The following is a 21,163-nucleotide window of genomic DNA, read 5'->3' on the forward strand; positions in this document are numbered from 1 at the left end:
CCAATCGCTGATAGTTACCCTTGCGTTAGCCTAGGGCGATAATCAAACTTGGCGAAGCGTTCCAATTTCGTGCGCGCCAGTCGAATAAGTTTCCACTGTAAGTGAAATAACACCGCCATTTGATAGCGGAGGCATAATGATCTCGAGGTGGACGACGGCATGCCGAAGAAAAGGGTAGCGCGCCACTATATCCTAGGGTAAGCAAGAAGACGCCTACAATTTACGATGACGCGTAAATATCCCAAGCGTCCCCAACTTTTACGAACCCTTTCCTAGTCGGTATACGGTAGGCAAGGGTTTCGAGGGGTTGGGTATAGGAGTTTGCGGTGACTGGGCAAGGCCCTTTATACACTCCTACTGCGAGTCTAACGCTCGCCACTTACTCGGGTATATCTCGGTGGCGGTGGATGCGAGCTTTAACTCTTCCACTGCTTGCGCCCGGCAAAGAAAACATAGTGCAAGAAAATTTCGTACTGTCGCGGAGCTTTTTCTTTCCGTTGCTTCCCTCTCTTTTTTACTTCCCTGCCTCGACAGCGCGCTGTATTATGCGCGGGTTTCTTTTGCCCTGCGGACGACGATACCGTGGCCGACCTGTTATTCTTCTTTAAACAAGTTCGGTCGTTCGTCGCTGAGTAACGGTCGCAAAAAATTTTGAATCTTAACGGCGTTATCAAAGTTGTTAACGATCCGTAGATTGGATCGTTCTATTCATAACGCGGTAATCGTATTCCAAATCGTCAGCGACGTCTCGTGACTGTCGCGTTTTGTTGTTGGTATTCGCGACCAAGCTGTCTTCGCCACTTTTTACGTTTCTTCGTCTCGAGCGAACGACAGGTGCGAAGACAAAACCTCCATCGTTCCATCGCGTCTCTTCGAACGATTTGCTCCAAGTTCCACCAACCCGTGTCTCGCACATTGATAATTGGCGGTACCTTTTTAGAGAGTCGCACGGTTGAATGCGGAATCGACGAGTCGTCGAGTGTTCCTTCGCTTGTTTCTCGTTGTTTCCCGTTCAGCGATGGAATCTCCGGCCCGCAGTTTCGGGATCCACGTAGAAAGCGGATCGACGCGGCGTTCGTTCGAGGCGGAATACAATGGCGGAATATCTTCCGGCACGCGGTGTCATTGGAACTTTTCCTTTGGCCGGTGATTTACAGCGCGTTTATTTGTGGGCCATTTCACCGCCGGACAAGTTATCTCGCGGTCGTTACAGGAGAGAGAATAACTACTACGCCGGGGCTCCGGATACATTTTTGCCTAGACCCGGTGGAAGTTTCAGCCATTCGGCTGTAGACTTTGCTTCGCTCCGCTCGCGCTCGATATACGAGTCTCGCGGCGAAAGAAACGTCTAGCGGTCGATCCATTGGTGGGTGAGTCGGAATGGAGACGGGAAGCTGAACGACTCTTTGCGATATGTACCGAGTTGGATTGTACCTAGGCTATGTAGTCCAAAGTAAACTGACTTTTATATACCGAAGCCGTGTAGCGCACGCATAACACACTCGATTCGAGCGTTATTATGTCGAATGCCGTTTTCAGCAGTTTCTCCAGACAATGTATACGGTCCCCGGATGCCAGTGAATGTATATACGGGACGTTCAGCGACATCCGAGTGCCGTGCCAAAATTATATTGACTCCGAACGCACTCAGCGTCGTCGGAGGCTTTTATATCTCACGCATTTCCCGTTTGCCGGACTTATTGTCTCTTCCGTGTGTGTCGGTGCCTTCTTTCTGCGTGCTCGGTGAGGAGGAAACTTTAGTAGCGTGCCCAGAAGCCATTCTGGACTATTAGGTTTAGGGAGACGGAATTTGTTAGAAGCTTGAATAGCTCAGTTGCTAGCGTGGTTGACGCAGAACGGAATGATTCGTGTTCGAATACATAAATATCAGAATATAAGGGTGAACGAGGCATGTATACCTGCGTGATATTTACGAGGTGGTCATTTTGTTTTATTTCGCTAACATTGGAAAGCGGTGATCCAGAGTCTCAATTTCGTAAAGTAGAAGGAAAGGTCCACCCAAATAAATGGCTAAATACAGTGCCGAGAACGGAGATAGATTTCGAAACTCGTATCTCCTTCTGGTAGAGTGAAATTACTTCTTTATTATTGCATCGTATTCCGTGACATAAAAACCCATTCGAACTCACGTTCACCCGCGTGTACGCGGCAGTGTGTTGCGCAAACATAAACGCTCCGAGACGTGACCGCGCGGTAAACAGACTGGCACGCGCTGCACGTGCAACGTCAATTCCTATATTCCTCGTTGCGAGTGCGCTTCTGACCTACACCTGAAATTATAATTAGAGATTTGCTATACGAAACTGATCCTCGTGTCCCAAACGGTCGCCCGATCTCTAAACACTTGTCCTTTCGCACTCGTCGCCAGAACGGTTTATCTTCTCGTAAAATGTTCCTCGTCCACGCTTGCACGCAGTGTTGCGCCTTACATTTTAATCGACCTCGAAGTTTTACTTCCCTCGAACATCGGAAGGGATCGTTCGTTAATGCCCAATTATCGTCATCGGTAACGAGCAGCGGAATCGACATCGTTCTCGAGTCATTTAAATGCGCATCGAGTAGGAATTTATTAGCCTATTTGGAAACACCGTGATAAAAGACAGAGGGTGGTACACTCGAGACGAAGAAGAGGAGGGTGGTATGTAAGGATATTTCAGAGAAGGGATCGGATATAAGGAATGGCGCGAGGGTGGCGGTATCACGGGAGCTGAAGCACCAGCAGCCAACCCCTTATAAGGGGTAGGAAGCAATTATAACACTAAATTAAGGGCGAGGAAAATTTGGTAATTAGAGGGATTCAAAAGGGATAAAGTTGCAGGATGGTCGTTTTTCCTGCACCAGATTCTTCGGGGGTTACCGGGCATTAGGTTCCCGAGGCAGTTAAAAGAGAAACTTTCCGAAACGGAGATATCCCGACTGTCGCAAGATGCCGCGATAACGATTCCAAAAGTTAGCGCGATTTTTTCCCGAAACTTCTTCGTCGTATCCCATGATTAATTCATACTAAACACACCCACAAATCTCGAACTTCTCGAGTCGTTCGGACCCTAATAGGTGTTCAAGATACATTATCTTTCCTTGCTGTATTTCTTCGGCATATAGACCGAGGCGTGTAACATGGAATTCGCGATTTTTCGATATCGTCATCGGACGAACAATTGCGGGAAACAGAAGCCGCGGATGGGTTAAATTTCAGATTCTTGGATCATTGTGATCAGCGAAACGTACGGCGAGCGGTCCCAAGCCGCAGAAACGGGATGATGCTTTACGCGCTGACGCGGCGCTGTCCGTCACGATGGGCGCCGCAGCGTGGTTCACGGAACCCTGCCCGAACCCCCTAGGCATTGCGAATATATATCTCTGTTTGGATTACACTGGACTACCAATAGGGTAAACACAAGCACACCCACCCGTGGAACGTTTGGAAATCGAGGAAGAGAGAGACGATGAACAACGTGAGAGGAACGGAGAGGATGAGATAGAGGAATGTACAGGATGGAAGGGAACAGCGATAGGTGGTAGAAATGGCGGTGCGAGAGGCCAGGGGGTCGGTTGAACCACGACGAGGGGGTGGCTAGGGAGGTCGACGCGTGCGGGCATTGCGATCCGTCAGAGCGGGTAAACCGAAAACATAAATTTAATAGGTTTCACCCCCTTCTTCGAGCTTTATGGCGCCACCGAATTTCCCATTAAATAAACAAGCGCCATGTTCATTACGGGGCACCGGATCTCGACCGATCGTGCTGTATATGCGTTGCCGGCTATCGTAGATTATGTTACGTAGATGCATCCAGGGCTTAGACCGCAGCTTGCGGTTTCCGGATACGTATGGGTCTGCCGTGGATGTGCGAGAGCTACGATGCTGGCCTTCGGAATTGAACGTAAGGGAACGAAGATTACTTGGCCGCTTTTGTGTCGAACGATCGCGTTCGTGTAACCCGGTTGCGAAATATATTCCGTATCGTCCTGTTCCTGGTGAACGTTATCGAAGCTATCGCGTCCACCCCTCTTGGAGTTTTTGTACCCGATTTTTACTCGATTTTTCCCGCACTTGTATTTCGAGGATCGGGATAAAACGTTGCTCGACGCGGTGGATTCGCGAATTATGCGGCAAGATTTCATCGGGTGTAGCCTCGGGATTTGGTTTGGGCCGATGTAACGCTCGAAAACAGCGCCGCGCCGGCTCCAAATGGGATCGTTCGAATTTGGAAACGCGGGCAAACGAAAACGCTCGACGCGATTTCCGGATTTCCCGTTGTTGTCATTTTTTTTCGTCGCCACCCTCCGCGTAATCTCTTTTTTCACGATGGTCTCTATCGGAAACACATAGTCATCGCGCGTACGGACGGGTACGCGAAACATTGTAACTCCTGCTTGCTGATAATTAGCGCATCCATCAGCCGCAGCAAGCCGCCAGCTAATGCCGATCGTACGTTATCGTTATCACGGTCTCCCCATTTTGTCCTACCGCCGTTGGCCCCCCTGCCCGTCCGCCTCCCCGTTGGTCCAACGTCCACCACGGACCCGTCTATATTTGTACATACGTGGTCCGTGCTCGACCCACAACCAGCGCGACGTACCATCGCCAACGCCGACCAGCGAATCCCCTGGCCACCCTCGCCCGCCTTGTCCACCCTATATCGGCAGCCAACGCATGAGCTGTCGATACGACCAATAATCTAATAACCAGTCACCGGCAATGTGTCGTAAGTCACTGGGTCTGCAGATTTTCGCCGACGCCGGTCACTCCGCCGGGAACCAATAACGCGTCCCCCCTTGAATTATCAATTCATCGGTCTAGAGGCTGCGATCGACGAAAGAACGAACGGCCTTCGGCTAGGAATATGAGATTTCGTCCCTGATTTACAACCGCGCCGGCTTCGCTCGAGATCCGGAAGCTGCGGGTACTCGTGTCGCCGACATGGCGAAGAAAATTTTAAATCGACGATGGGTCAGGTTTCTTCGAAAAAAAAATGCCAAGTTGACCCGAGAGATGGTCATCTTCGTGTCTTCGAAGAATGTTAGAGGGTAAAGTGAGCCATCACCCTTCCAACAGATGGACCGTGAATCCGATCTCCGTCTCGGACTTCTGCGGTTCTACCGATCTTCCGATACATTGTATCGCGTCCAGGTAAAAAGAGGGCGCCCTCGTTGTTTTTTTTTTTCTTCTAAACGTCGGTAGACTCGATCGAATTACAGGGGAATTACTGGATCGTGATAGCGCCGCGTCGTTGTCGGTGCATGCGCGCATCTCACGGCCGCGGGCCGCCAAATGATCCAGAACACCGGTGGGAATTGGTTCAGCATCGAAGGGGTTAGGAGGGAGGACCAGGGTGGCGGAGGCATCGTTATAACTAACCGGGCTGATCTACGACCTGTTTAGTAGTTCTATATCAGCGCTGCACCATGCTTCGGTACACGCAATCGAATTGCCTCCTCTGCCGATAATATCTGACTTAAGTAGGTAACCATCGCGCGTTTGGCCGCGCGCGGGCAGCCCTCGCTCACCATAGACGCATAAATAGAGGTAGCGGCCGTGCACGTGCGCAAATAACTAGAATATGGATGACAGAGAGCGGCCCGGGAGGAAAGAAGTTGTTCGTAGATGCTAGATTACACCGGCCAGTACGTTTGTAGCCCGCGATACGTGTAAACGGCTCTGTCTGGTTAATGCGCCGGCTAACCCCCTCCTTCTGCTTCCCCTTTCATATGGTTGCATTATACTTTCAATAGGTTGCTTTACGATCGTGACTAACTAGACTGGTTACACGATAAACGAGTTAATGATCGATGCAACTGAAACACCGTAATTCGAGGCACCCGGGGCTGAAATTGATTATACTATTCTGTTATTGCGGTGAGTTACAAGCGGCGCGGCGCGCGCATAATTGCCGCGTCCTGGAACCGAGTCGTTCGACAATTGAAATTTCCCATTTCGAGCAATTAAGTTAATCCTTTTCGCTGATGATCGCGCGCATTAACCGTGCCCGTTGCGATTTACGATCTATCAATCGATATTCTAGACCGCTCGCAGACGCCCCATTAGACCTTGTCTTCGAGTTATGGTCATTCTCGCGTTCCAGCGATACTTCTGGCAAGCTTCGCCGATCCAACTGGTTTAGTTCGACGTCCACAACCAGAGTACGATGTCTCGCGAGCAAACTGCTATTTTACAAACGTTACTTTATAGGTGTCTATGAATCATGTCAATTATTCGATTCGGTTCTCGGCGAACGTTGTACGTCGCGAATGAATAAAGAGGCATCGTTACGACTCGGCTTCGTCGGAGATCGTGGGTATTTGTTTCTTTTCGTTATGATAATCTAGTCGTGTTAATTTCCGACCACAGTTTCTAATTAACGTAACCGAATAAAAAAAATTGGTATTGAAATTGAGAGAAAAAATTCTGTTGGTAATGAATTATTCATAACACGAACGAATGGCGGATAGAAGTCAACCGCAGAAGCAACACAAGTGGTGTATCGATTAGACTAAGTGCGGTTAGTCGTTACAGAACGATAAAAAACTATAGCGCATATAATGCTATCAATTTAAACTAATAAGACCGAGGACTGCTTTTCTATGAAATACACAGAAAACCTTCGGAACGCCTTGATATGCGAGACATCATCAACGAGATTGGTGGTTTTCCCAAGCTTATACTTAAAAAGTCGGTTACATGATTTCGTGTTTCAAGTAAAACATTCTTATTTCCTAATAAACAAAAGGAAATCATCGATTAGAGTAAAACTACTGGGAAGAATATGGAGTCACTTAAATGTTAATCAACAGAGATATCGGCTATTATCAAGTATCGCCTGAGGAATACTCCGATAAAAACCGGTATTTATGATTGATAATACATGGCATAAGCGCCAATATTCACTTGATTACAAATAAGTAGATTTATGAATCTTGGATAATACCTCTGGGAAAAAACGTGTACAGTATCAATAATATTCAGTTACGTATAATTGGCTATTCTTTAGGTCTTGCAGTTGATCTCAGGTTCTAATTACGTGGTGTTGGGTATTTGGGTTCCGATGTAGGTTTTCGCATTCCGATTCCTCCGATACGTCAAACATGCGAGACTCGGAATTTATCTGAAATACTTCCGAGATTCGACGCGAGTGAATTCGTACCGGCGGGCGTCATTTTCACTTCACGGCAGATCGAATGTATAATGAGGCAAGGAGATTAAACACCCACCGTCGTTGAAATACGGGAAACGCATTTGTCGATGTCTAATAGAATATTAACGAACACAATCCGGGGCGTACGGTGCCTCTGTGCGCGTACAAAATGCATTCAGTAGCTCATCGATCGACGTTTCATCACGCGCGCGGAATTGCCAGCGAAATGAAAAACAAGAGCGCTGGGGGTAGGGGCAAACGAACGATAGACGAAGCAGGGGTGCGAAGAGGCACCGGGGATCGTTAATTGTTTAATCCTGTCCGATTGGCGTGGATATTTTTAAATATAAATCCGCGATCTAGAAATTGAACTATCCGATAGAAAATTGTGTTGTCCGATGGCCGAAATATCGCCGACCCCGCCGAATGACTGAGCACGATTTATGGCTTCATTTATGACGGGCAAGCCGAGTTATTCTCATTGGCTCGGTTTTAAAATGTTTCGATCGATCGCGCCCCCGGCATTATACGCGCCCGGGAGCTGCTTGAAGCATTTTTACGATTTATGACGTGTAGCCCACACGATAAATCATTTTTCGACGTATAATTCAAAAATCGACTGTACGCTCCATCTCCTCTTCATCGCTTCCGTTTATTTTATCTCGATCTCCGCTCGTAGTTGACAAGATTTTTACACATGCGCACAGCGCTGTGACGTTCTTCCCGTAAATTCTTCAGAACCATACTCCCATCACCAAGTTATCCCCCTTACAGTTCTCGAAACTGTTTTCTACGATATAAGATTTCCTGATTTCCTGTTTATGAAACTAAACGAACGATTTCCCAGACCCTCGGAGTCCTCGAATGCCCGATCCCCGACGAGAGAGATTTATTCGGGTCGATGGTCCATCGGCACTTGTTTACCCTTCCGTGAGCGAGAAACCACTGACTCTACATGCAGACTTTTCTCTGTCACAGGTAAGGAAGATATTGCTAAGCCGCATTGGACATGGTTGCAAGGTGAGTTGTGCTTCCTTAAAACTTCATTAAGGCTCGCGAACGCTTCGTAAACTCGAGCTTTCACCGGTCGCGGGGATGTTTCGAACGGACTTCACGAAAAATTCTGCGACCGGCAACCGAACGAAAAATCATCTTGCGAGGCGATCGACGGATCGAGGACTCGAGTCGTATTGAAATGAATTTTCGAAATGGTGATAGTTTCGTGCCGAATTCGGATCACAGTTATACCGCGCGTCATAGATTTATGCGAAGCGAGTCGCAGATGTCACGAGGGTGGTAGCCCTCGAATTTCCTCGAATTCGGTTTAGTCCTGTGGCATTTTCGGGCGACACGGGAGACGTGCTTCCAAGAATAAAGAGTCGTGGGGTGAATTTTCATCTTCGGGTCTCCCTATCCGTTGGGAAGGTGCCTCTCCTCCCCTTCGATGACGAACTCCTTCCACGCGAAGCTTGGGGAGAAGGATCGCGAGGAACAGCTGCGAGCGTTTCTCGGCGACGCGACGAGAGAACGTCTGTTTCTCTTTTTCTCGAGAAAAGGAGCAAAAAAATGTCGGAGAAGCAGGTTCACCAAGCGGTTGAACATATAGCGGTGATCGCGTTGTGCAAGGGGAGGGACAGAGAGGAAGAAAGCCGAGGGAGAGGACGCGAGAGTGAACCGGAGAGAATACAGAACGATGCCTTCGAGGGTGATCAATAAATATTGGCTCTCGGGGGTGAAATTGGGGTAGCCGACTACGGACTATGGCGACGGAGGGCGAGAGGAAGGACAGTCGTGCTGCTGCGGTTGCCGCCCCTTTCCTATGGCACACGACGTATGGCAGATATAACCACTTGGTATAGGCAATGGAGAATCGCTCATGGACCGTAATTCCCTCAGACTTTCTGATCGATACTCACTTTAGGCCATTCCGCCGCGAAAAACGCGGAAAGGGTCGCGCGGCCGGATTTACGAGGTAAACCTGGCAAAACGGCCCTCTGCCCACCTACCCCCACCCCCGGTAAAAATTCGATGGCGCAGCGACAGTTTCGCGCAACCACCACCCGCCATAAGTCGAATTCTATATGGAAATTCTCTGTGGAATAGATGTAGCGTCGATATCGGGACAACGTACACGCTCGATTCAATGGGGAAGAGTATATTCCCGCGATCGCTGCTCCCCGACGCGAAATTTCGTTCCGCTTATTTCTCTTGTACGCGGTGAAATGATTACGCGACGATAGCAGCCGGCGCTGAGACGCGATTTGTTTTCGTTAATTGCCGCTTTAATTTGCAATTTTGCAGTTTTAACCCATTCGTAAATTTATCGTGAAAATGGTGCATGATTAGGGTGCAAAAAGTGGCATGGGAGTGGGTCAAGTAGCAACCCCTCCTTCGATTGCCACCGAGCGACGAAGGATTAAACGCCTAGGGGTGGGAAGATCCCCATTGATGGAGGGTTATTCGGGCCGATGAGCTGCATGATAGAAGCATCTCGATATCCGGCTTATCCATTCGCGGATCGTGTTGACTCAGAGATCTCCGTTATCACATAGGCAAAAGAATCTCAACACCTGATAAATTGCACTCGAGATGCATTGCAATAAAACAGATCGGTAATGAGAAATATTACCTGGAACTCGAGCATACAGTTCACGGAACGAAACAGTGTCCGCTACGTGTAAATCGTTGTTGAGGTGGAAGGCAAGAAAAGCTCGGTTCCTAGAAGAGTAAACGAGTCAAAGTGTCCCTCCTGTAATAGGATTTGAGGACTTCACGGGGACGATTGTAAGACCGAACGGATTAATTCTCAACGGCAAGAGAAATTTCTCCCCCTCGCCCTCCCTCAATTGTCTCCGCCATCTTCCGCTCTTTGCTAAATAGAAATCCTCGTACCTCCTCCGTGGAGTGGTTTCCGTGAATTCGGTTAGAATTCGGATGAGGAAACTGGATGCTTCCCGAGGCGTGAAATGGCCGCGTTAACCGCTTGCACGAGCTGAAAACCCGCGCAAGGAATGGGGCGGACGCCTCCTTCTCCTCGCTCGTCCTATCTCCTCCGCGAGCCGTTTCTGTCTCTCTTATTCCATTCTTTTCCAGGCTTCCGGCCAGAGACAACGTTGTTTAGTAATACCATGCCTCAGACTGTGCCGGAGGGTCATAATAGAATTTATGCATTTCGTGGTCTTCCGTTATTCTTTACGGATACGTCTCTGCGATAGTTCGCGTTCCGTTAATCTGTCTGCGATCGTATCAAACCCCTTCTTGCGTCTATATTAGTCAGATCCAAGAAAAATGTCGCTTCTTCCATGAATCTTCTTCTTCGAATCAATACAAAGCTCTTCGTAATATACCACGTCGTTCTTCGCGCAATCGATTACACTTTATTGACTTTTTTCCACGTTCATACACCGAAGGCGTGTCCCAGGATAAATGGTCGCGAAGTTTATGCACCCTCTCAAGAAAAATCCCTCCACCCTACTGCTCGCTCTTAAATTTATTAACTATAAATTGACAGAATGTTATCCTATTTGAAATTCCCGGGGAATATTTTTATCCTGGTGGAATGAGCTGGTGAATTTTCCACCCCGAGAGGCGCGAGACCAATCTTTCCCTGTCTTCCGACGCGTCGCCCCTCTTTGTTTTCGAGATGGGGGGGAATTTTGTGTGGATCGCGGTTCGAATACGCGGATAAGCAATATCATCGTCCAGATCTCACCGAGAGGTATAAGACGAGAGTTATGCGGCCCGCTATGCGCGAGGGAATCATAGATCAGCGGCCGGGACGTCTGCAGGGACATGGAAGCGAACGTGAACGAACGGAGAACCACCGCCATCATCCCCGTGGAACCCCCTTTTCGTTCTTCTACAACCCCACCATTCTTCCAAACCAACCCCCGACTGGTCTCTCCCTGTCTCCCTCTCGTCGCTACCGTTCTCTCACTTTCTCTTTCCTTTGTCTCTCCATCCCTCCTTCTCCTCGTTTCGCTCTCCAGGTCTCCGGCAGTCTCTTTCCCTCGACATTCGTATCTCGCTATCTTGGAGACCCAGCCATGGGTCCTCTACGTGTTTGTCTTTGTACGTTTACGTGTATATTGCGCGCGCGTCTACCGTTTGTACACTTGTACCGGGGGTGTCCGTGTGTCGCGTGTGTCCAAGATAGAACGTGTATATCATCGATATGTATACCTACGTAAAATGCCAAAGCAAGCGCATAAGGCGACGCGGGGAGGTCTAAGTACGAGTATACACACAATACTGGGTGTGGCATCCAGGCTGAACTATTATTTCACCCGACGGAGGTGTATTATGGCTCCCGAGACGCTGGAGGAAACTCGAGCTCTGCTTCGACGTACGTGTACGTCCATGTGTGAGTAATTCTTTCCTATCGGGAATAATTGCTCGCGGAATGTCACGGGCCGACCCGGCAGCCGAGAATGCCCCCATTTCGCCCCGGTAGTTTTGTTTAGGGGAAAATGTTGCGCCGTTTTTATTTCTATTGCGGATCGTTCGTGGTTCGGGGAAGAAGCGTTTTAGCTGCCCGAGAATTTCGCATTTCGCTCAAGAGATTCGTTTATCCGGAATAGTTAATAAGCTTAGGTAATTGGCCGCGGATAAGGACGGCGTTCTCGTTGTAACGAGAATTAAGAGCAGCGAATGAACTGGTTCCGTCCCGTGGTAGTGGTTCTATCCTATTTTTTCGCCCGGCGGAACGTGAATTAAGTCCCTTCGCTATCTTCAGTCCTCACGTAAATTACACCAGCTCCCATGGAGAGAAATGGCCGCCTCTTCTTTTCCCCGTCCCTTCTTCCCCTATCACCCTTCTCCTCTCCACTCTCTCCCTCTTCTCCTCTATGCAAGTATAACTATACTTAGGAACAATTGTACGAAATAATGCAATAGCAAATCAACGCCTACTTTCACTTTCCCTTAAAAGCACTCTCTTTTTACAACTTTATTCATTCGGCATCGATAAAATTTCCCGCGAATTATCAACCGACCCCTCAACTTAAGTTTAACATTTACTCGTTCATTTTTAATATTTCTTTCGCGTTACATTAAATCGATGAGACCTTAAATTATCGACCCAAGCCTCTCGAGTATTATAATTCAGAGCTTCGAGGGTTTCTTGCTTTATTTAACCCCAGCTAGTTTTCTACTCGGATATCATCGGGAATATTATTCTCGGAAACGCACGCTCTACGTTTGCAACAATTTCACGAGTCTCTAGATTCAAGTGGTTTTACGGTAGCTCCGATGCTTCGATGCTTCGAAAGGGTTGAGCATAACTCGAAACATATTATGAACACATACATAAACATCCCTTGGCGTTATCAGTTGTCGGACGCCGGCGCGCCGGATATTGTCGCATCCTCCGTTTTGCTCTCCCTATTACACGGCGCAGAACGAGACACAAACGTGCTACCCCAACAGAACCCGGGAAACTCAGCTGGGGGTGCGACTAAAACGAAACAAGATCCTTAACGATCCGCGATGCGTGATATTATCAGATTTCTAAGAGGATGGATGAAAGCAATTAATATTACCGCGATTTTGTTAACCGTTCTCGTTAATAATTGCGTCAGTATTAGCCTGTGCGGAAATTAAATTCATAGGAAAATACATTTATTCTGTGGCTGATACATAAAGAAGAATTTTAACAAAATTTTTTGAAGCATCGCAAGCATAAAAATATTCGTTTTGAGCGAGTTTCACTCGGAGCTCCAGGGATTCTTGTTTTTTTCCTTAGCCGTCGAAGGATGTTTTATGCCGTCGCGCGCCCGACGACAAAAGACCGGGACTTTTACTTTTTTATTGCCTGGGAATTGCGTCTCGACTGTGCACCTTTCCCGAAGCAGGGGTGGGTTTACCAAGGGGGGGGGGGGGCAGTAAAAAGCAGAGAAACTGACTTTCCTCGGTGAAAGTCATCCTCTACCCCCTATTAGAGCCCCGACTACTTTGTTATTTTCAGAGGAAAAAAGCAGGCGACGCTTTTCGTTCGGTGAAAGTTTCGGGACATGGCACGGTGGTCTGCACGTTTTTCTACTATTCGGATAGGATCTTTTTACCGCTCGCCGCGCCCTGACGCTTTCTAAATTTCGAATGTCTGTAAGGTCAGGAATATCTTCCTCGAGATAAAACCTCGTTTTGTGAAAGATAACGTTCGAATATTTATCGCCTTAGTTTTTGAAAACATCTCTGTTTGAACCTACAATTACGCGAATAAGCTTTTATTATCGAGTTTTATTTTTTATTTGCGAGTGCAATTGACTTTCGAACAACCCAGATTTTTTCGTTCGAGTACCGTGCTATTGTTAGTCGCCGAGAACACGCAGAAAAGTATGAAAACGGTCATTAAATTTCGCCGTGTACACAGATATTTAAGCATGGTCACGGTGGTGCCGTTTTATTACCCGTAACAACCACATCGTATAAACCAGGGAAGGACCGGGACTACCTGCTGCACCTTAACCTTCTACAATGCAAATTCACGGAGTCAACCTTAGACCGAATTTCCTGGACTTTTTTTCACGACAGTCGTCCTAAAATATTCCGAGAGAATCGCATCGTTTGCTCTTCGAAGGAACATTATTTATGATTCTTAACTAACCGTTTCTTTGATTAAATGTTAATTGAATTTTGTCACCAATTAAACGTTCGGGAGGAATGCGCCTCGAAATAGCCGAGGAGACGCTCGCTGGATCGGGAGAACCAAGTGGAAGGATATTGCATCGTACGAATGGGTGTAAAGGGTGCCGTAGGGTGAATGCGCGGGGCTTGAAAGAGTTAAATCGAGAACGGTCCGGGGTGGCTAGCGACGAGCAAATAATCGAGTTTAATTGCAAAACCGTCGGCATGATTTAATTACGCGGCGCCGCGCAGTTAGATATATATTATATACCGCACCCTGATACATATATACCTTTCGCCATGGCCCCTGTTCCCCACCACCCCTGTCCCCCACCACCATACGTAATGATAAGTGAAATCGCGGGTGCTATGCGAGCCCGTGTATTCGTTCAGGTATCGAGGAAAAGTCCCCCACTTTTTCGCGAAATAGTTGGCGAATCCTGATACATGTCGTCTTTGAAAGTTTCTATTTAAATATAAAGTACTTTTACACTACTAAAACTAGCCAAAACACGGGACAGGTTCGTGAGTAATGCCCCCATTTTCTATCGATAAACAAGCCAACAAGTGAGAGTCTCCGTATTATCGAGGACGCGAGGCATACGAGTTTCGCCGAGACGGTTATAAAGGAAGGTACTAGAGGTTAGAGTACGTGTCTCGGCGTGCAATTAACTTGACGTACTCCAGTGTGTGCACTTGAACTCGTTAACGATACCACCGTTTTTTTTGGCGTGGACAGACTTATCTGATGTAAGAACAACGATCCGCAAAGAGACCTCCTCGCGGCGAGCGAAGAAGGAACTGCATTTCTGCATTCCCACGCGAGTTTTTGCGCACACCTTCGGCTGGCCGGCCGGCCGGCCACGGCTATGCGCGCGTATCTGCATAAACGTGTGCAACGTGGAAGCGCTCGACCCGAAGAATATCGCGGGAGATCACGAAAGAGTGAACGCCCGATGTTTCGTCGAGTGGCGGACTCGTTTGCACCGGTGCATTCGAAACCCAGCCGTATCACGCGGACCCTCCCCCATCCCCCTTTCCACCGACCCGATTCAGCCCTTCTTCCAAGAGGTGGCCTTATCTCTGGTTGGTTTTTGTCCGACCGCAGTAGCATGGCAACACGCGATGCAACGTTTCGCGCGAGACCAACCTGCGACAGGAGATTTCCGGCTGATATCGTCAGTTCGTAGCACGCGAGCACGCCGAATCCCCTTTTCCAGACTGGACGAGATTGATGGCGCCCGCATCCAGCCCGATCCGATTTTATGAGCTGTTGACGACACCTTCTGCTCGGTACACGGCCCGGATAAATGATAGAGAATAGCCGCGCGACTCACACGCGATCCCTCGAGGACTCAATTTCTACCTGGTCGTCGCGGGAGCGTTCCATTTTCGGTTAGGAAGCCGCTGTCTCGTACCGGGGCTAACGTTACCCGAATAAACAGGAATTGGTCAACAGATCATGAGAGAACAAAGGATTCAAGATTGGTATCGAATTTTGGACTAAACGTTTAAAAGTTGATGAGTGTCGAATCCTGGCTAAAGCGGCCAAGTTATTTCACACAGTAGCTATCAAGCCAGGTTCGCGCGTTTGTACGTTCGCACCGCATCCTGTATTATTCAATTCCAGGCTAACATGAAGGGAGATCTTTTTAGATTATTATTAATTAAATCGAGCAATGTTTATGAACGTCATGGTTCTAATATCTCAAGCAAGACAGAGAGATGATATCGCTCGCGGGAGCGAAATATCAAGAAAACCCTCAACATCGCGCCGGCCATTGCGGCTGGCGTATTCCTGGATCGGGCCGATGGTAGCGAGAAAACGATACGATCAAGAACGCGCGATATGTGACATCGGAAGCTTAAGTGGTCTGAAAATGTAATGGTAATTTTATCGTCATAATGCCCACGTGGATGGTGTGCGTGCAAGAATCAACGAGAATCGAGAAGGACATGAATTTTCATGGCGGAGCGTGTGTGGCGATCGCTGAAACATCACGATTCGATGTAATTCACGTAGCCGTTTCACGACGGGAATTAATGCCTTCTGTGAGTTAAACGAAGCCCGTTAATAACAGGATCGCCGATCGCTTATTTTGCTAACGCGTAGCGACAGCAAGCCCGCGTTTCACTTTAAGATTAGATTGCGTACTTATTAGTTCCTCTGCGCGTAACTTCGTCCCGATAGTGGGACTGGTTTCCCGCACAAAGGATTTTGCACATCGTTCCCGGTTTCGTGTTACGCAATGTGCACGAGCTAGCAAAACAGAGCATAAAATAACGAGACGAATTATAAATGATATAAAAGTGCGAGGAAACGCGGGATTGGGAATACTCAGGTTCTAGGATGCCTCCTAAAATGCTATTATTTAAAGCTCAGCAGACCTCTGCCGCTATCAACGACTCTAATGGATCTGTCGCTAGACAATGGATGTAACCGTGAAGGGGAAACGAAGCCAAGAAAAGGAATCAAGAAGAGCAGCTGGTTCGAGAAACAGAGGTCACTGTCTCGTTACCAAAATATATTGCTACATACGCCTTGAAGCGCGTTCAACGATATCGTGGCGTTAATCGTGCCTCTTTTTGGGAAACACTTCGACGTCACTTTCACCGCGTGTTTCTGTCTGGACAGTCTTAAATTACCGGGCTCCGATGAAATTTCACTGATGAATACTACGAAGGTAGACAAGCACCGTGGATTATTCTATTTTTTCGCGTTTTGGTTATCATAATAGGGCGAGAACTCAAGTTCCCTTTAACCGATGACGTCTTCTGTATGCCACGATCTCGAAACGACGCGGTTAAGGATCCTCCGAAGGTTAAGATACCGAACCGCGCGATGAAGTCGTTTGGACGGCTTTCTAAATGACTCCGAACATGCGAACAGCATCGGGAGGGAACATCTTTAAAAAATCGCGTCATACGGGAATCCTCAGGAGCAAATATGAGATAGCACGGTCTCGGCCGTTCCCACTGAAAAGCTCATAATGTATCGGGTTTTTCATTTGGGCGACGGTAATCACCGTCCTTTCGGTAGCCGAGTCGTTATCCCTATCCTCTCATTCCGTCTCTCTCTCTCTCTTTTTTTTTTATCACGGGCGCGCGTAAATCGGCGGTAACGGCGATAAACCTGTGAAGCTGTGAACGTCCAACATTTGTTATTGCTCTCGCGTGTGAAGTTTGATATCCTCGTGTGCACACGCACATATTAATCCCTGCCGTGTAAGCATATGTATGCGCGTAGAATGCAAAGGACGATGTTGCCGCCGCTGGTGGTGGTTTGGTGAATCGCGCGCAGGGGATGGGTCCGTGGGGGTGTAGCGAAGAGCGAGAGAGAAACGGTTGGACCTGGTGAGAAAGGGCGACGGAGAAGCGACGAACCAAAGGGTGGAAGGTGGGGGATAGGTGGAACGGGGTAGGCGGGGGTGGGGCGTGCGCGCCTGCACCTCATAAACTTAAACCCTAATTAACCGGCGCTACGGCTACTGTTGCGCCCTACGTGCGTATGCTTCTCGTTCGTACACACGAACGCACTTTGTCGCTTTTCCCTCTCGCTCCGTTCTTCGCCGGTGTGCGTTTGTGTTGCACGTTCGGCGGTATTCTCTAGCGAGAGACGCGATGTTTATTGCTCGACTTCGCGTAAATTAGCTCCGCGGCGAAACTATCCGGTGGGTTTCGTTCGCGATACAGCCACCGCGCACCACCAGCTCCCGAAGACGAGACATCTTCTTAGCATTCCATGGGTGGCGAGATGTTGTCGGGGATTACAAACTTTGAGGCATAGAGTAATCGCCAGGCGCAACGGATACGCGTGGCGAAAAGAACGTATAGCTAACAGGTGCGATTGGTCACCGGCGTCCTCTTGGAATTCCTCCGGAGGAATATCTTTGGAGATACAAACTTTGAGGCGTGGAATAATCAGCGAAGACAATATACGGAGATCGGCGGGCGAGGTAAAAAGGCGAGTAGTCGGCGGCTTGCGATTAGCGACGGCGAAGGTAGCTCCCCGGAATTCCACGAATGGAATATCTTCGAGGATACAAACTTGAAGACGCAATCACGAAACGCAGCGTGCGTGAATTCAGGATACGCGACAAAAAAACGTGTAGTTGGCAGCTGGCAATCGGCAACTCTTCGAGATTCCTGGGTCAGAATATCTTCGGGGGTAGAAACTTCGGCTGTCGGGGAGAAAGCGAGACGAATCGGTAGGAAGTAAAATCGCACGGTTCTTATTTCCGTTGGGAACTCATTGAGAGTTATATCGGTTCGCGTGGAAGTAATTTTTGCCCGTTTTCGTAAAAGCGTGAAGGTAATTGCGAAAGTTTCGTTTCGCCAACTTTTGATACGAGTTATTAACCAACTTGGAACGATTTATTTTCCCTTCTTTTTTTTTTTAAAGTTACGGTAATATAAGTCAGGCGTTGTATTATTTCGAGTTCTTCGCGTGGAAAAAGTTGCTTCTAGATGATGACTTATTTTCAACATGTGGCGCTGCTTGGGCCCACTTGTTTTTCCTTCTCGAACGGATTCCGCGCGGCGGTGCCGTTTCCGGACGATTTATTTATAATTCCAGGCCCGTCTGTGGCTACTGTACTTTTTTTTCTCGTCGCACAAGCACTTACAATATTTAGGAAAGTATCGCTTGTTAAAATATTTTAATTGCCAAGATCCTTGACGTTAACAATATTTTCGTGATTGAGACTTTCGCAATAATGTTAAGCTACGTATGTCCACACTTGCCTATTCAAGAACTCGTGTAGCGTGCGCGCATTTATCGTGGGTCGTTCGCATTTCATGCACGGTATCTACGTTTTCATTTGAGTGCTTTTTCTTGAGTCGACGAATGGTTCGTTTATCAAACTTTTTATAAACACTTCATAAGCGTTCATGGTTTACCGCGCAGGCACAAACACGCCTACACCCCTAGAGACGCATACGCTTATATGTACGAGCGTGTGCGATCAGGCAACGCACGCGTAGTACGATTCATCGAGAAAGGTTTGCTGAACGCGTATCGTCGAACGCGAGAAACCACATAATTTTTACGTTTCGGCCGTATTTCTCGGCTCGCTTCGGTCGTCTAGAACCAAAGCGTAAATTGAATATTTATTCTATTCTGTCATTCATTTACACATTCAATGTGACTATGTTTGTTAACCTTCCGTGCGGGACATGACGAAATGAAACTCATATGAAATTATTCATTTGTACTTGTTAAAATTTCAAGTATGAAACTCGAGTGTAGCTTGAGCCGGTTCAGATCTTGAAAGTTCGTTACCAGATAGGATGGTTAGAAATGCTCGAAATTTTACTACTTCTGTTGTAGAAAGGAAGAAATAGCTATTTATTTTTCTGCATAATCTTCACACATGGTTCACCATTTATCCTTTTAAGTGGACACCACATTACACGTGACAGCGACGATTGCGTGTTTCATGCTGTTGTAAATAATTAAAGTTGGTCTGTAGGCCATTGTTACATTACATTTCACACCCCATTCAGAATATTCTATTAGCATACTTAATAAATTCTATATTCGTATAATTAAAAGCATACTCTACATTAAAGTAAATAACTACGAATGCAGCGCTATCTATGACGAGTAATTTTCCAACTAACTGGTTGCAACGAAGGTACTAAAGTAATCTCATTTCGACCTTTTTGGCAACACGTGGTATACGAAACACTCGAGTCCTTGGAGACAAGAGATACTTCATTCGATCAGGCAAAATACGTCCCGAAAATAACGAATACCTGAGCAATATTATGCCGGTAAGAAACTTTCGAGTCCCCAAAGATGATCCCCATAAAAATTGATGTTTGACCCGTGGCTCCCGGATACCTGTGCACCCCTACGTAGCAATAATTACGGTAGCCAGCACAGGGCGGGCATGTAAAATCCGTAATATCTGATCACATTGCTGGCACACACACACGCGCGCGCTGTCATGCTGATCGGTTGAACGGACCTAGAAACGCGAGGCTCTCGCGTCCACGTGCTTTCCTCTCGGGAACCAGAGTTCCCGGAGTCGACGGTGCGTGTATCACTCGATAATCGCGCACTTGAAGCCGCTTCCTGCGTTGAATCGATCATGAAAAATGCGTATCGAGGAATGAAAAATCTAATAGCGAAATCCGCGCGACGTGGGTGTATCCGAGGCGAAGGTTGCCTCCGCGGCATCCGACCTGCGCAGACCCCGGCTCGAACTCGCCGTTCGGCCAATATGGCGACGCCATAGCAGCGTGGGAGCATGATGGGACTTGGGATTCGAGCTCTCGGCGCACAGCTACAAGAACCGGTCGATGCGAGTATGGAACGACGCGCCGCGGCGCCACGGTCGTGCGTGCTCGCGGGCGCTGGCAGCCAATGGGGTAGGCGAGAGATCAACATGGCCGCCGTGTCGCCGCGGTTCGCTTTTCTCGGCTGCGATTTCGGTTGAACCGTGTTTCCATTGTTTTTCACGATAACGTTGAACGACTGTCGTCCAGCTCTCGCGATGCCACCGCGGAATGGACGCAGACAGTGGTACGTAACCAGCCGGAAATCCCGTTGGCTTTCCGTTCCATCGAGCGCAAGGTGCATCTCCGTTGCTGCCATCTTAGGATTATTTGTACACGTGTGCTTGTGACGCTTCTATATACAGGGTGTTTCGGAACGGTTGGTTGAGACTACCGGTACGAATTCTGCGAACCGAGGATAAGAGTAGACGTGTGTCCGGAACAATTCTTGACATATGGTTTAGTGCGTGTTGATTGTTGTTGACTTTGTGGGTCTGTTTACGGTTCATTTGTGGGCAACACGTAATCCGAGGTTGTGATTGATTTTTTGTAGGCTCAAATGTCTTTCTGCTAATGGTTACAAGTTTGTTTGATATGTTTTCTGATAAAGGACGTATCAATGTTATCGAATTTGTAGTCAACGGAAACGTGTGACTCATGCGTAACGTGACCGTTCGCGTTTTACGCGCGGTATGAATCGTGTTGAATAATTTTCGAAATTTTCTACATAATTATTAAATTCATACACCGACTTTTAGAGTCTATTTATGTTTTTCCGAGTTCTATACTTTCGTCCTCGAGAGCACTTCTTGGACACTCGAGTATTCGAGTGCTTCCTCTATTGGAGTACCAATCCTCGTGTTGAATACATGTAGCTGCTAAAGTAGGACCGCCTGTATGACTCTGAGATTATCTGGTTTAAATTCTGTAGAGCTTTGGGACTCTTAAAGACCCTTGGGTGTACAGGGGCAAAATAAAACGTTTGCACCGTATTACAGAGATCTGTTTAGATACAATCCTACCATTCAAAAAAATGCACGTTCGATTTGATCACACGGAAGTATTTATCTAAATGCATCGAATGTCATGGAGCATTTATTGCG

At 47.7% G+C, this 21,163-nt stretch overlaps 1 protein-coding gene across 3 annotated transcripts in view; it reads left to right on the forward strand.

Moving 5' to 3' along the window:
- Positions 1-21,163, forward strand: part of LOC128872459 (homeotic protein antennapedia) — a 301,598-nt gene that overhangs the window by 35,326 nt on the left and 245,109 nt on the right. For 2 of the 3 annotated variants that reach the window (XR_008456189.1, XR_008456188.1), the window contains exon 2: positions 8,133-8,174. The exons of the other annotated variant lie outside the window; for it this stretch is intronic. The gene's annotated coding sequence lies outside the window, so the exon portion shown is untranslated. The remainder of the gene's footprint in view (positions 1-8,132; positions 8,175-21,163) is intronic. 3 annotated transcript variants of the gene reach the window in all.

This window comes from Hylaeus volcanicus, chromosome 2 (assembly GCF_026283585.1).
Source record: "Hylaeus volcanicus isolate JK05 chromosome 2, UHH_iyHylVolc1.0_haploid, whole genome shotgun sequence".
In the NCBI taxonomy this organism is placed as follows: Eukaryota; Metazoa; Arthropoda; class Insecta; order Hymenoptera; family Colletidae; genus Hylaeus; species Hylaeus volcanicus.